Here is a 15121-nt window from a genome sequence, read left to right on the forward strand (position 1 = left end):
ATTTGGGGATTCAATATTAGGGAAATGCATTCAAATGCAAGATCAGACAAACGTATTAGCCAATACTCAAAGTATTAATGGACCTAAGTACTAAATATGTCCAGTTGAAGATAATTCATAAGGCTTTCCAGACACCAGGGATGGTCTTTAGGGTGGGGGTGGAGAGGACACAGTCAGGAAATGGGAATAAAAGATGAACAAGATGAGGAAAGAGGAAGGAGGTCAGTGCTGCTGAGATAGATGCAGACAGAGAAGTGATTAGTTTTGTATCTTCTGTTTTCAGACAAACTGAATCATGCATTAGACCACTTTCCAGCTATTCAGTTAGCTAAGTTAGCATTCTTGGTCTCATAAAGATATGAGTTTAAAAATTAACAAAATGGATGGGGGGAAGAATAAATTGGAAGATTGGGATTGACACATACACACTACTATATATAAAATGGATAACTAATAAGGACTTACTGTATAGCACTGGGAACTCTGCTCAATACTCTGTAATGGCCTGTATGGGAAAAGAATCTAAGAAAGAGTGGATATATGTATATGTATAAAAGACTCACTTTGCTGTACATCTGAAACTAACACAACGTTGTAAATCAAATATACCCCAATAAATTTTTTAAATAAAATTAAAATTAACAAAATAAAAAAGATTTCACATGGTCACTATGTTCACAGTAATATGGCAAGGAGCTGCCATATTACTCCAGAGGTAGCATATTCCTAAAGCACAGAATGGAGATACTGCTCATTCTCTCTCTTTTTTTTTTTTTTTACGGTACGCGGGCCTCTCACTGTTGTGGCCTCTCCCACTGCGGAGCACAGGCTCCAGACGCGCAGGCTCAGCGGCCATGGCTCACGGGCCTAGCCGCTCTGCAGCATGTGGGATCCTCCCGGACCGGGGCACGAACCTGTGTCCCCCTCATCGGCAGGCGGACTCCCAACCACTGCAACACCAGGGAAGCCCCTCATTCTCATTTTTAATAAAACTTAGGAAAGAGAGAAAGCCAAACTTCTTATAGCAGTCTGTTTTTAAGCACATTACTTACTATCTCTGTTTTGGGTTTCTTATATATATATATATATATATATATATATTACCAACCTCTCAAGGTTGTTATGAGGGCTATGTGATTCAATATTTGTAAAGGGCTTGAAAAGAAGGCCTGGTATATAGTAAGCATTATGTATGTATTGCTGTTGTTATTTAAGTCTTAGAATTTCTCAAGTGCAATGTAATAAATATATTTTCTGGAAAAGGTGATTAGTTCACATTGGAAAGTCTAAATTTCCTAGTTCAATTCCTGGCTCATTAAATGGTAGATATTAGTTCATTATCGTTATAGTTACTAAAAATACATTAGGCAAAGAGCCCAGGGACAAGATTTAGGAATAAAATTCAGAAATGCCTTGACAAACTCTTATTTAGCTGCAATGTATGTAAGAGTAGTCCCAGTGGTTTATTTGATAATATAAATAAAATATCCTTATATCTATGGTTTGCAATGTTTGCATGTATATGGATAAGTTTATTAAAGCAATGGACCACATGAAATATCTATCCCAAATTTCTGGGTTGTGTAATAGATTCTCAAGAGGACTTTGAAAAAGAGTAATATATCTAATGAACCTCTGGTAAAGCATGTTACAAGTAAAATATGATTGTACAAGAATTAAAAATATAGACATTGCTGTATTACAAACTTAATGCTATAAGAGTTTACCAATATGTTTTCTGAATTTCTCTGGGCCACAAATTGTGATGTAATAGTGAGAAATTTTTCTACCAGTATCCATTCATGGAGCAAGTGTTGTTTTTTTCTTTTTTCTTGGCCAAGTGTTTTAACTGATACTGAGGAATGATGGAGAAGAGGCCATGTTCCAAAGTGAGAACTCTGAAAGCACAAAGTTCAGCTTTTAGGATAGAGTAGTTACACATGGATATAAGTTCAAGTGTAGGCTGAAAAAGGAGAAAAAGAAGGCACAACACCATCAAAAATGACTCAAACCTAGTGGGAAATACAACTGGGTAAAGAATAGAGAGGCACTTCACTGGTGGCAGAGTGGTTAAGAATCTGCCTGCCAATACAGGGAACACAGGTCCGAGCCCTGGTCCAGGAAGATCCCACATGCCGTGGAGCAAAAAAGCCCATGCACCACAACTACTGAGCCTGTGCTCTAGAGCCTATGAGCCACAACTACTGAAGTCCGTGAGCCTAGAGCCCATGCTCCACAAGAGAATCCACCACAATGAGAAGCCCACACACCACAACAAAGAGTAGCCCTCGCTCACCACAACTAGAGAAAAGCCCACGTGCAGCAACAAAGACTCAACACAGCCAAAAATAAAATATAAATAAATAAATTTATACAAAAAAAAAAACCACCCCAGAATATAAAGGGCTAGGCTGGTGCAAAAAAAAAATCAATGGATGTCTACAAACCAGAAGGATTACAGGAAGGCAGATGGCCAGTGTCAAATATCAAAGAATGATATGAAGCCTGAAATTTAGAGACAAGATGCAGTCACTAAAAGAAAGAGATATTGGGTACCCTTCAGATTATCTACCAAGTAAAAGGAGAGAGAAGAATAAGGGAAGAACCAAGTCATTGAAGAACCAGAAAATATAGTAGGAACCTGCTGCCACAGAGCTGGAGCATAGGATAGGAGGATTTAAAGCATAAGGCAGTCACAGAGGAATTGGAAGATAAAGCAAGGGCTTAATTTCCAGAGAACAGGTTATAAAGTTCATATTAGGAGCAGCAGCCAATCCTGTTCAATCTTTTTTTTTTTTTTTTTTTGCCCACGCCATGTGGCATGTGAGATCTTAGTTCCTCAACCAGGGATCAAACCTGTGCCCATTTCAGTGGAAGCACAGAGTCTTAACAACTGGACCACCAGGGAAGTCCCCCTGCTCACTCTTGAATCACTGGATTACCTATCCAGAGCTCCTATGTCTCTGCTCCAGACCAGAGGTACGACTTGTTCTGGGATCTTATATAGGAAAGATTTTTATGAATGAATAATTAAAGGATTACGACTGTTAAGATTAAAAACAAAGGGCTAGCAGAGGTCTCTGTTCCACGAATAATGCAGCAGCTTCACTTGAGCTTCTTTCTTTGTTACTTTGACCTCTTGGTCCATGACATAACTCTCTTCAAGCTTAAGATACATTTTTTTTTTCATGTAAATGTTCCAGATTCAGTGAAACTACTCAGTACACAACTACTTTTACAGCTAGAGCTATAATAATGTTTAAAATGAAAAATAAGTCAGGAATCCATAACATACTTCATCAAGGAAATGAAAATTAAAACAAGGAGATACCACTACACACCTATTAGAATGACCAAAATCCAGAATACTGACAACACAAATGCTGGTGAATATGTAGAGCAAAACGAGCTCTCATTTAATGCAAAATGGTATAGCCACCTTGGAAGACAGTTTAGAGTTTTCTCACAAAATTAAACATACACTTACCATATTATCCAGCAACTGTGTTCCTTGGTATTTACCCAAAGGACTTGAAAATTTATGTCCACATGAAAACCTGCACACGGATGCTATAGCAGCTTTATTCATACTTGCCACAACTTGGAAACAACCAAGATGTCCTTCAGAAAGTGAGTGGAAAAATAAATTGTGGTACATCGAGACAATGGAATAGTATCCAGCTCTAAAAGGAAATAAGCTATCAAGCCATGAAAAGGCCTGGAGATACTTTAAATGTGTGTTACTAAGTAAAAGAAGCCAATCTGAGAAGTCTACATATCATAAGACTCCAACTATATGGAAGTCTGGAGAAAGAAATACTAAGACAATTAGAAGATCAATGGTTGCCAGGGCTGGGAAAAGTGGGACGTATAAATACGCAGAGAATAGAAGTTTTTAGGGCAGTGAAAATACTCTGTATGGCACCATAGGTAGATTCATGTCCTTATATATTTGTCTAAGCTCATAGAATGTGCAATATCAAGAGAGAACACCAATGTAGACTATGGTATTTGGGTGATTATGATTAAGATTATGATAGGTGTCAAATAGCTTCATGGATTGTAACAAATGTACCACTGTGGTATGGGGTGTTGCTAAAGGAGGAGACTATGCCTGAGAGGGGTAGAAGACATATGGGAAATCTCTGCACCTTCCCCTTAATATTGCTGTGAATTTTAAACTGCTCTAAAGAAAATAAAGTCTTAGTAATAAATTAAAAGTAAAAAGAATTCCGTCATTTTCTGAGAAACAGATGCACTGACTGTTTTAGAGTGACGTACCATCAATATTGATGGTACTTAATGCTCAAGTACCATGAAGTTCTCAATGGACATAAGTTATTTGGTCGATCTTCATTCTTAATGGAAAAAAAACTTTTTAGATAAAATCTTTAAAATGATTTTTCACAGTGAATTCTTTTTTTCTTTTAACATCTTTATTGGAGAATAATTGCTTTATAATGGTGTGTTAGTTTATTCTTTATAACACAGTGAATCAGCTATACATATACATATATCCCCCTATCTTCTCCTTCTTGTATCTCCCTCTCATCCTCCATATCCCACCCCTCTAGATGGACACAAAGCACCAAGCTGATTTCCCTGTTCTATGCATCTTCTTACCACTAGCTATCTATTTTATATTTGGTAGTATATATAACTCCATGCCACTCTCTCACTTCTTCCCAGCTTATGCTTCCCCTTCCCCATGTCCTCAAGTCCATTCTCTATGTCTGTGTCTTTATTCCTGTCCTTCCCCTAGGTTCTTCAGAAGCTTTTTCCTTTTCTTTTCTTTTTTTTTTTTAGATTCCATATATATGTGTTAGCATATGGTATTTGTTTTTCTCTTTCTGACTTACCTCAGTCTGTATGACAGACTCTAGGTCCATCCACGTCCCTACAAATAACTCAATCTGTTTCTTTTTATCACTGAGTAATATTCCATTGTATATATGTGCCACATCTTCTTTATCCATTCATCTGTCGATGGACACTTAGGTTGCTTCCATGTCCCAGCTGTTTTAAAAAGAGTTGCAATGAACATTGTGGTGCATGACTCTTTATGAATTATGGTTTTCTCAGGGTATATGCCCAGTAGTGGGATTGCTGGGTCATATGGAAGTACTATTTTTGTTTTTTAAGGAACATCCATACTGTTCTCCATAGTGGCTGTATCAATTTACATTCCCACCAACAGTGCGAGAGGGTTCCCTTTTCTCCACACCCTCTCCAGCATTTATTGTTTGTAGATTTTTTGATGATGGCCATTCTGACCACTGTGGGATGAAACCACATTGTAGTTTTGATTTGCATTTTGCTAATGATTAGTAATGTTGAGCATCCTTCCATGTGTTTGTTGGCAATCTGTATATCTTCTTTGGAGAAATGTCTATTTAGGTCTTCTGCCCATTTTTGGATTGGGTTGTTTGTTTTTCTGATATTAAGCTGCATGAGCTGCTTGTAAATTTTGGCGATGATTCCTCTGTCAGTTGCTTCATTTGCAAATATTTTCTCCCATTCTGATGGTTGTCTTTTCATCTTATTTATGGTTTACTTTGCTGTGCAAAAACCTTTCAGTTTCATTAGGTCCCATTTGTTTATTTTTGTTTTTATTTCCATTTCCCTAGGAGGTGGGTCAAAAAGGATTTTGCTGTTATTTATGTCATAGAATGTTCTGCCTATGTTTTCCTCTAAGAGCTTTATAGTGTCTGGCCTTACATTTAGGTCTTTAATCCATTTTGAGTTTATTTTTGTGTGTGGTGTTAGGGAGTGTTCTAATTTCATTCTTTTACAGGTAGTTGTCCAGGTTTCCCAGCACCAATTATTGAAGAGGCTGTCTTTTCTCCACTGTATATTCTTGTCGCCTTTATCAAAAATAAGGTGACCACATGTGTGTGGGTTTATCTCTTGGCTTTCTGTCCTGTTCGATTAATCTATATTTCTGTTTTTGTGCCAGTACCATACTGTCTTGATTACTGTAGTTTGTAGTATAGTCTGAAGTCAGGGAGCCTGATTCCTCCAGCTCCATTTTTCGTTCTCAAGATTGCTTTGGCTATTCGGGGTCTTTTGTGTTTCCATACAAATTGTGAAATTTTTTGTTCTAGTTCTGTGAAAAATGACAGTGGTAGTTTGATAGGGATTGCATTGAATCTGTAGGTTGCTTTGGGTAGTAGAGTCATTTTTTCACAATGTTGATTCTTCCAATCCAAGAACATGGTATATCTCTCCATCTATCTGTATCATCTTTAATTTCTTTCATCAGTGTCATAGTTTTCTGCATACAGGTCTTTTATCTCCTTAGGTAGGTTAATTCCTAGGTATTTTATTCTTTTTGTTGCAGTGGTAAATGGGAGTGTTTCCTTAATTTTTCTTTCAGATTTTTCATCATTAGTGTATAGGAATGCAGGAGATTTCTGTGAATTAACTTTTTATCCTACTACTTTACCAAATTTGTTGATTAGCTCTAGTAATTTTCTGGTACCATCTTTAGGATACTCTATGTATAATATCATGTCATCTGCAAACAGTGACAGCTTTACTTCTTCTCTTTCGATTTGGATTCCCTTTCTTTCTTTTTCCTCTCTGATTGCTGTGGCTAAAACTTCCAAAATTATGTTGAATAATAGTGGTGAGAGTGGGCAACCTTGTCTTGTTCCTGATCTTAGTGGAAGTGGTTTCAGTTTTTCACCATTGAGAATGATGTTTGCTGTGGGCTTGTCATATATGGCCTTTATTATGTTGAGGTAAGTTCCCTCTATGCCTACTTTCTGGAGAGTTTTTATCATAAATGGGTGTTGAATTTTGTTGAAAGCTTTCTCTGCATCTATTGAGATGATCATACGGTTTTTCTCCTTCAATTTGTTAATATGGTTTATCACATTGATTGATTTGCATATATTGAAGAATCCTCACATGCCAGGATAAACCTCACTAATTATCATGTATGATCATTTTAATGTGCTGTTGGATCCTATTTGCTAGTATTTTGTTGAGGATTTTTGCATCTGTGTTCATCAGTGATATTGGCCTGTAGTTTTCTTTCTTTGTGACATCTTTGTCTGGTTTTGGTATCAGGGTGATGGTGGCCTTGTAGAATGAGTTTGGGAGTGTTCCTCCTTCTGCTATATTTTGGAAGAGTTTGAGAAGGATAGGTGTTAGCTCTTCTCTAAATGTTTGATAGAATTCGCCTGTGAAGCTATTTGGTCCTGGGCCTTAGTTTGTCAGAAGATTTTTAATCACAGTCTCAATTTCAGTGCTTGGGATGTTCTGTTTATATTTTCTATTTCTTTCTGGTTCAGTCTTGGAAGGCTGTGCTTCCTAAGAATTTGTCCACTTTTTCCAGGTTATCCATTTTATTGGTATAGAGTTGCTTGTAGTAATCTCTCATGATCCTTGATATTTCTGCAGTGTCATCTGTTAATTCTCCTTTTTCGTTTCTAATTCTATTGATTTGAGTCTTCTCCCATTTTTCTTGATGAGTCTGCCTAATGGTTTATCAATTTTGTTTATCTTCTCAAAGAACCAGCTTTTAGTTTCATTGATCTTTGCTATTGGTTTTTTTTTTTTTTTTTTTTTTTTTTGTGGTACATGGTCCTCTCACTGTTGTGGCCTCTCCCGTTGCAGAGCACAGGCTCCGGACGTGCAGGCTCAGCGGCCATGGCTCACATGCCCAGCTGCTCCGTGGCATGTGGGGTCTTCCCGGACCGGGGCACAAACCCATGTCCCCTGCATTGGCAGGCGGACTCTCAACCACTGAACCATCAAGGAAACCCTTTGCTATTGTTTTCTTCATTTCTTTTTCATTTATTTCTGATCTGATCTTTATGATTTCTTTCCCTCTGCTAACTTTGTGGGGTATTTGTTCTCCTTTCTCTAACTGCATTAGGTGTAAATTTAGATTGTTTATTTGAGATTTTTCTTGTTTCTTGAGGTAGGATTGTATTGCTTTAGACTACCCTCTTAGAACTGCTTTTGTTGCATCCTGTAGGTTTTGGTTCATAGTGTTTTCATTGTCATTTGTTTGTAGGTATTTTTTGATGTCCACTTTGATTTGTTCAGTGATCTCTTGGTTATTTAGTAGTGTATTGTTTAGCCTCCATATGATTGTGTTTTTTACAGATTTTTTCCTGTAATTGATATCTAATCTCATAGAGTTGTGGTTGGAAAAGATATTTGATATGATTTCAATTTTTTAAATTTACCAAGGCTCGATTTGTGACCCAAGATATGATCTATCCTGGAGAATGTTCCATGAGCACTTGAGAATTGTATTCTGTTGTTTTTGGATGCAATGTCCTATAAATATCAATTAAGTCCATCTTGTTTAATGTGTCATTTAAAGCTTATGTTTCCTTATTTATTTTCATTTTGGACGATCTGTCCATTGGTGAGAGTGGGGTGTTATAGTCCCATACTATGATTGTGTTACTCTCAATTTCTCCTTTTATGGCTGTTAGTATTTGCCTTATATATTGGCAACATATATATATATATATATATATATATATATGCCATATATATATATATATAGTCAACATATATATATATATATATAGTCAACATATATATATATATATATTGGCAACATATATATGTATGTTGGGTGCATAATTATTTAAAATTGTTATATCTTCTATTGGATTGATCCCTTGATCATTATGTAATGTCCTTCTTTGTCTCTTATAATAGTCTTTATTTTAAAGTCCATTTTGTCTGATATGAGAATTGCTACTCCAACTTTCTTTTGATTTCCATTTGCATGGAATATCTTTTTCCATCCCTTCACTCTCAGTCTTATGTGTCCTTAGGTCTCAAATGGGTGTCTTGTAGACAGCATATATCCGGGTATTGTTTCTGTATCCATTCAGCCAGTCTATGTCTTTTGGTTGGAGCATTTAATCCACTTACCTTTAAAGTAGTTATCGATATGTATGTTTCTATTATCATGTTCTTAATGGTTTTGGGTTTATTATTGCAGGTCTTTTCCTTCTCTTTTGTTTCCTGCCTAGAGAATTTCCTTTTGCATTTGTTGTGAAGCTGGTTTGCTGGTGCTGAATTCTCTTAGCTTTGCTAAAACTGTAAAAGTTTTAATTTCTCTGTCAAATCTGAATGATATCCTTGCTGGGTAGAGTAATCTTGGCTGAAATTTTTCCCTTTCATCACTTTAAATATGTCCTGCCAGTCCCTTCTGGCTTGCAGAGTTTCTGCTGAAAGATCAGATGTTAACTTTATGGGGATTCCCTTGTACGTTATTTGTTGTTTTTCCCTTGTTGCTTTTAATATTTTTTCTTGAATTCTTTTATTAATTGCATGCAAGTTAAAAATGTGTGTAGAAAAGTTAAGATTCAGAAACATAAAAGGACCTTGGAAAATAAAAAGAAATAACTCAGAAAGGAAATAAAGCAAAGAATATAAGAGCTTTCCTATCCCTATTCTTGTTCATTTTCTTTGTTAGTTGTAGAAGAATAATTTTCAAAAAGGCAAAATCATGACACTCAGGCAAATATAAAATGAACACACATCCAAATTATTTAATTTAGTAATTAATAAGGGAACCAATAAGATGTTAAATCTCATCCAAAATCTTTTTATTTTGAGAAACTAGTATATAATGGCAATTTAACAAAGAAATGTTTGGATAAGATTGTTACATTAGACATAAAACAAATTAATATCTAACAGGGAGAAAAGCTGAAACATTTGAGTTATTTATTTCACTGCACAGATATTATTTGCATCTCTCCTGAAAAAAAATCTACAAGTTAATATCTGCCCTTTCAATGCTGAAAATTGCCCAGCCAATAGAAAGTCAAGCCAAGCACTGCAATGAAAGAATACTCAGTAATCTCATTTGCCTATTTCTAAATTTTGAATCATTTGTCTGACAGTACTGTCATTATATTACATGCATGCTTTCTTTAAAAAGGAAAATCCATGCACATTTAACAAGATGATTTTACTATCAATAGAGGAATAACTTATTTGTTGTCAATGTGAAGATCTGACTATGATGTTCTGTTCATACAGAATATCCATTCTCCCTAAAATTCTCAGTCATTGTTTTCTTGAGAATGCTAGGCTGAGCAGTTTTTCTAAAAATCAAGTCAACTTCATGAGTGACATTATTGCAATCACATTTTTCTTATAATCAGAAGTTGTTCTCAATAAAACCAGAGATAAATGTTAGACATTTCAGAGTGAATAATAATCACAGTTTAGTTTAAGTACATTTCAGAGTGAATAATAATCACAGTTTAGTTTAAGTTAGAATTTGTTTTAATTGTAGTTCCATCTACCTAAATATGTAAGCTAAGGCTGTATCCCTATTTTATAAAGGAAGATATATCAAAATTAAGACACCTGTGGTCATTAATGACTTTGAAATGGTAAGATATAGCATCATGAGAAATGAATATTACATCTGCTGAGAATGTTAATCTCAGTTATTAACATTAGTTACATAGTGGAATTATTAATCAGACAGGTTTAATTCTATTTCTATCTTATGAAGGATAGATAAGAAATTGATTAACTTTTAATTGCAGTGACAAACCTGTGAAAAGAGTTTTTTTTATTTTTGGTTCTTAATGAGACCAGATTAGCACAAATAAACATTAGTCAGAGTCATATAACTAATTTTTATGTAACCCAGTCTCAAATACACCTGATTTTAATGTAGAGAATCCAGGAATAAGGCTTTAATCATTATAGCACGTGACAATAATTTGGGAAGGTTGTATCCTAATAGTGACCATAACCATATTGGGTTTTTTTCAAATACAGAAACAAAATTGCCCCTTACTCAGTCACAAAAAGTAGCGCAAAGTCAAAATTAGGGACAATTGCACTCACATGGCCATCTGATATTTATTTGTGTACTTCTCACTATACAGAACATTACAAAAAATGTGAAGGGGGTGATGATTAGATTCATTAAGAGACTTCTTTGTATAACAAATTTCCCTAAAACTTGTAAATTGTGATTCAATTTACAAAATTCACTTTACTTGGAATTATCAGTTAACACATTTATTACCCATAGCCATCTTTATCAGTATATTCATGTAGATCCCGTGTAAAAATGAACTCAGTAAACTAGACATGATGGTATACTGTCTTTTAGGTTTGGACTTCTTCCTCAAAAGTCCAGTTAGGATAAATCCTACCCCCTTGAAAGACCTAGAACCATTCACAGTTATTTGAAACATGCATGTGAATGATTCTCAGATAAAGAATGAGTCCCAAGGCTTTGACTTTCAGAGTGTGGTGCCAAGTATAGGCCTCAAAATGGGCAATGGTGTGAGAAAGAATAGTACTCTTGGGAGTCCTTGTGCCTGTTCATTGGAATATGCTGTCTCAATTAATGATGAGATTCAACCCAACAAAATTGATTGCAGCATACTTGGGGGTTCAGGCATAGTGTATTATAGAGGCACATTAATGTTCTTGACTCTACATTTGAAATCTTCTTGGTTGATTTCTTCATCAATATATTCCAGGCACCTAGACCACGACCTATCTCATAAAATCATTACTTAATGAATGAGACAAGACTTATGAAACAATTAGGAAACAAGAAAATTCAGTTTAAAACATTTCTGGGCTGACTATAGACTATGAGTTAATAAGCATACACACATAAAACAAGAGAGAAAATCAGCATTTTTTGGAGTTAAAGGAAAAGACTTCATGAAGAAGGCATGATTTGCATGGACTTTGATTGGTTGGCAGAATTGATGGGGCAGAAGAAAGGGAAGCTCTTGGGTGTGATCAGCTCCATGGAGCACACTGCACTCATCTCACTCACCTTAGTGAGCTTCATAACTTGATAAAACTCAGCTATTGTAACATCAGGAATTCAATAAGAAGTCTTAATTTGAAAATGCTCACTTTGTTTTCACTGAAATACTAGTTATTATTATTTCTCATTATATTTTGCTTATGAATTGATTCAATTAGATATTTTTTAAACACCTACAACATAGGAGGCTCTGTGCTAAAGCTAGAGATTCAAATAAAATTCTGTCCTAGTCCTTACAATTAAATGTCTCACAGTCTCATGGGGATGTCTGACAAGTGAGCAGAATGTTACATATTGTTATAAACACCAAGAGAGTATTCTGAAGCCACAGCTCACAAAGCCCAAAGAACTCTCATTACCTTTATGAGATCAGTTTTTCTGTGAACTAATGTGCCCTTTATTTCATTAAAGAGAGGATTTTTAGGCAATTAATAATTTTTTTTTCTCCTTTTCTGGATTTGCAGCTAATACTGTGTTATTAATTCAATAGACTAGAATATTCAAGACACATGAAGAAAAGGGTGAGTATTGAAGGATGTTCATCCACAGACTGGCCTCCTTTTAATAAACTCTTTATCATTTTCCACTGTTTGGCACTAAAGAGACATAGGAATCTCAACTCATTCAGTCCAAATATCTCTGATTAGGCAAAGCTGTTAAATTATGATTATTATAAGAGAGCTTAACTTTTCAAGAGTATTTAAAACTGTTGCTTTTTCATGTTCTTAAAGTTTCTTAAAGTCTAAACAAAAGAGACTTACAGGTCTGTGTCTTATGTTTCTTCTTTCATTAAATTTATTGTGAATTGGATATAATGAATGCAACACTTCTTGCCCATAGCCAGCCTTCAATTTAAGTTAGGCATTGTTAAGTAATGAAGGTCTCACTCAGAACTTACTTTTCTGTTCCATTAGAGAGGCAGATGTGAGAAGTGGTCATGGACTACCTCCTTCCCCAACCTCTGGAATGGTGGACACACTATAACTCTGCTGTTAGTTATTGTCACTTATTGAGCAGTTCCTTTGTCCCAAACTCTTTACATACATTATCTCTTTTAATTCCTAAATAACCCTTTAATGTAAGAATTATCCCTATTACACTGTAGAGATCATGAAATAGAGGTTTATAGAGGTTAATTAACTTGTCAAAGACCTCAGAGCTAGTAAATGGCAGAGCTGTCTGGCTCTATCCCAAGTCCTTCATTCTCCTAAACCCTGAATAATACTGCTTCCTGAACCTGTGAGGGGTTGGGGTCAAGTTCGGTCCATTTCTAGAGGCTTTTCTGAATAAACAGGGAGGCATAATTCATGGTTTTTATATTCCTTTCCTAGACAACTTGAGCCCCAATTACTTTGGTGCATGTAGCTACAAAGGTCTTCTAGGGTTTTCAGTTAGAAAGTCAAGAAAGCTGGTTCAAATTCTATGCAGAAAGAGGTTTGTATGGCCTAGTGCATGAGTTCTTTGTTTCTCAGAATGTAAGCTCAGAAGGATGTTAAAAATATTCACCTCTTGGACTCTCTTGCAGTTAGGGAGGTGTAAACAGAAGTATATTGGGTAGAACTTTGGGAAGAGCTGTTGTTCAGCCTTTTGTTCTTTCCTCTTTCTGTCTAGAATGCAAATTTGATACCTGGATGAAGAGCAGGTGTCTTGTTACTTTTGAGTACCAAACCCTCTCAGTAAAGATGACAGAACCAAAAGTTAGAAGGAAGTTGGGTCCTTATTTAATTACTTGAGCATGAGTCTGGAATTGCCTATTTCCAAGGGTAGAAAAGTCAACCCTTATTTGATGAGGCAGTTTTAGTAATGTTTATGTTACATTCATTTCCAAATTATATAGACCCTATTTTTACCTCAATACCTTTATTTGTTAGTCCTCAGCTAGAGAAAAGTTAGTTAAAATAGCCTTTATCAAATCTTAGTTATAGACTTTACCCATGAGCAAGCATAACTGAGGATCTCTAGTCTTTTCCTCAGTACTTCATAGGCGAGACTTTGAACAAATAAGCAGAATTCCTTTTTATTCAATTTTCCTCCCATTTAGAATGGAATTAGTCATTCTTTCATGTAGTCTACCTCAAGGTTCCATATGAAAATGAGTTAAAATATGTACAGTTACACTGAAGAATGGAACTATTTGCATATCAAATATAATCATTAGTAATGCATTAATAGTTTGTTCTGATTACTGCCTGCTATTTTAAATTTGTTAAAGGTTGTTCAAATTTGTTATAAAAAATTTTAATGAATTATGAGTAAAACTCCCTCAGAACATGGCACACTTTTTTGTGAATATGAATGTAAATCAGTGGGTTTCTAAGGCGCTAGAATTAAACAGAATTAGGCTCCAAATGATCAATTCTAGAAATGAGATAATACAGAAAGACAATAAAAATGAAAAAAAGAGACATAGGGCAGGATAGGATTTTTTTTTTTCGCGGCACGTGGGATCCTCCCGGACCGGGACACAAACCCGTGTCCCCTGCATCGTCAGGCGGACTCTCAACCACTGCGCCACCAGGGAAGCCCTTGGGTAGGATTTTTAAAAAGGAAGAAAGCTTGCTCAAATGGGAATCACTGAAGTGATCTCTAAAAATAGATCTCCTTAAAGTGGAAAGAATCACCCTATGAATAATGTTATCGTGAATGTCATGCTAACAATTGAATAATTATTCCAATAAAATATTTTAAATCCACTGAATATCTTTTGCAAAGAGAAATTTAAATAAGAGTATGAGTAGGAAAACAATAAAGGTGTACCTTGCAGGTGAATTCAACTAGCACTTTCATCAAATTGCAGCTCTCATTCATCTGATTTCAGGATCCACATATTTTGCACATTGATGTTCAATAAATGTTAATTAATTTTCTTTCCCCAACTAAAAAATAATACACCTGATCCAAATTGGTGGATAATTATAAAATGACTTTCAATGGTATTTAGAAAGGTTAGGAATAAGAAAATGCTACATAAATGCTTTCTTAGACTTTCACAGAGTTAGAACAGTTTTGATTGTAACTTCTACACAAGAGGTTAGAGTGTGCCAAAAACTACATTCTTGCCCTTAAAATAAGAGATACAACTTTAAAATTTTGGTTTTAAATGACCATTAGACATGGAGAAAATGTGATCACATTAACATCATTTTGGCAGAATGGTCATAAATAAAAGGTGATGACAAATGGCAATGTTCAGAGCATAGAGCTGTCTCTTGTGAGGGCCACAGGGGTGTGCAAGAAGCTCCTGTCTTCTCTAACATCCTGATTATTGATGGTTAGCATTAATGATGTGAAAGCAGAACACGCAGCATGTTAATAAAATTT

The sequence above is a fragment of the Lagenorhynchus albirostris genome, chromosome 17 (genome assembly GCF_949774975.1).
Source record: "Lagenorhynchus albirostris chromosome 17, mLagAlb1.1, whole genome shotgun sequence".
Classification (NCBI taxonomy): domain Eukaryota; kingdom Metazoa; phylum Chordata; class Mammalia; order Artiodactyla; family Delphinidae; genus Lagenorhynchus; species Lagenorhynchus albirostris.